A 1,802-nucleotide genomic window follows, 5' to 3' on the forward strand; every position below is an offset into this window, starting at 1 on the left:
CCAAGGAGATCAATGAATGCATTGATTGAGGAAGAGATGAGAATGAACTTGATCCGGAGAATGCAACATCTCCTAAGCCCAATAAATCCCCCATTTTTGTTCTTATCCATTCTCTTTATTTTCTGCCATTTACTTTTCTGCTCATCTCCCCAAATCCCCATTTAAGATTCTGCTATGCCATTTATGCCATTTACATTCCACCATTTATTTTCAGCACTTATATTTTCTGTTATTTACTTTCCCGCCATTTAATTTTTTGCAATCAATTTCTGCTACATGCCGTCGCCGCCACTATTCCATCACGAGAGAAGGACGTGCGGAGGAGGGAACAGAACCGCGAGGGAGCTCAGGCACGGGGGGAGAAGATGCGCGCCTGATCCGTCAACGAACTATGTTGCCGTTCGTGTCGCCGGCGTTGCCTTCGTCAGAACCGCCGCTGTCGCTGCCAGCTTCCTTCTCCGTCGAGGCTGGTTATGGATGAGAGGGGACGAAGCTGCCTCTGCTACCAGAGAACGCTCTACCAGTAAGGGTTTCGAGTTTGGTCTTTGTTTCTTTTGAGATTCTGGAAGCTTTATTGTTGTTGCATGTTAGTTTCAGTTGCCATCGGCGGAGTCCAGTCGCCACTACTGCTTGAGGTGGCTGTTGGGGCTGCCGCTTGAGGTGGCTACCGGGGCTGCCGCCAAGCCAGTTCAAAGAAAGCCGCTGCTTTGTTTTGTTGGTTCAGTAAATTTTTCTATTTTGAAAACCCCTGTGTTAGTGTTTTCTTTCGTGTAATAAAGTCTTGCGATATTGATGTATTAGGAGTTAGTGACCGAGATTGCATGTTGTGTTTTAAAGCTGTTTATGCTGTTGCGAAAGTGTGCGGGGCTGCGATTTGAAGCTGCCGTTGAATTCAGGTCGAGACAAAGGGAATTCTGTGAGGCGTTTGGGTTATGGTTTCGACTTATCGAGGTAGGAGCATTTTTCAGAAAGCTAAACTTTATATTTTGGAGTTTCTATATATGGATATTTATGTGAGAAATGTATTTCAGTGATTGTATAAGTCCTATGCATTGTTTGATTGTCTTGGATGGATATGCATGCTTGTTTGATTGGATTATTGTTTGCTTTTGAAAAACGGACTGCTTTTGAAGTGTTTCTTTAAAGTTATTTCTTCTAAAGTTTTGAAATTGAGTTTAATCCGTTAGAGGTTGATTTGAGCTTGAGTTGGTTTTCTTGAAATATGAGAATAGTATGCACCTTTGGATTCAGCATGATTTTGAACTGATTTGGTTTTGAACTTGTTAAAGAGGGTTGCGGAATGGTTTGGTTAGGATCCAAAAAGGGTGGCAAAGTCCAAGTTTTAGAGGAGGTGCTGCCGAATTTTCTATAAAATCTGAAACTTTGTTTGAAATTTTATTTAGAAAGTTTGAACTTGAGAAGTCATATTATTTGATTTATTACGGAAATAGTATGTCCCGAATTTAATTTAATTGAGAAAAACATGTCTTGAATTCAATTTATTCAGAAAAAGAATTACTTTACAATTTTAAATCACTTAAGAAAAGTACTATGTCCTAAGGTCAATTTGATCTATAAAAAGAGTTTATGTTTTGAATTGGACTTAAGGAATTCGTTCAGAGGAGTTTTAATGAATTTATAAGAAAATGGAGTTTGATTGTCGTTTTATGATGTTTTTGGAAAAGGTTGAAAGAATTGGTTTTAAGAATAAAATTGAGATTGGTTTTGGATTTTTAACTTGGTTCGGAATTTTTAATTCACGTGATTTGGTTTTGATTTGGCTTAGAAACTTCCTTTGAATA

This window comes from Arachis ipaensis, chromosome B04 (assembly GCF_000816755.2).
Source record: "Arachis ipaensis cultivar K30076 chromosome B04, Araip1.1, whole genome shotgun sequence".
Taxonomy (NCBI): domain Eukaryota; kingdom Viridiplantae; phylum Streptophyta; class Magnoliopsida; order Fabales; family Fabaceae; genus Arachis; species Arachis ipaensis.